The sequence below is a fragment of the Buceros rhinoceros genome, unplaced genomic scaffold, assembly GCF_000710305.1.
Source record: "Buceros rhinoceros silvestris isolate BGI_N320 unplaced genomic scaffold, ASM71030v1 scaffold22729, whole genome shotgun sequence".
NCBI classification, from domain to species: domain Eukaryota; kingdom Metazoa; phylum Chordata; class Aves; order Bucerotiformes; family Bucerotidae; genus Buceros; species Buceros rhinoceros.
In genome coordinates, this window is record NW_010430042.1 from 19,359 (window position 1) to 19,693 (window position 335).

Here is a 335-nt window from a genome sequence, read left to right on the forward strand (position 1 = left end):
AGGTTACCCAGGAGAGATAAACCCATAACAGACCAGCCAGAAACAAGCGCCACAGCCCGCTGGAGGCTTGGGCTCCAAAACCCAAGCGGTGCTGTTCCACACTTAAGGCAGAGCTGTGGGGGCAGCACATCCTTGATGTTTACAGACCTTTCCTCCCGGGTTAACTTGGGCCTGAGCACCACAGCCACAAAACTAGTCTGGCATCGGCAGGAAGGACATAACATGACCGAGGGTACACAAAGTGACAAACATCTGCACCCAACTTGGTTATTACCGTGTCCACAGCCCCGGCCTGTTGCACGAGAGCGGAGTATCCAGTCCTTGAAGCAAGCCAT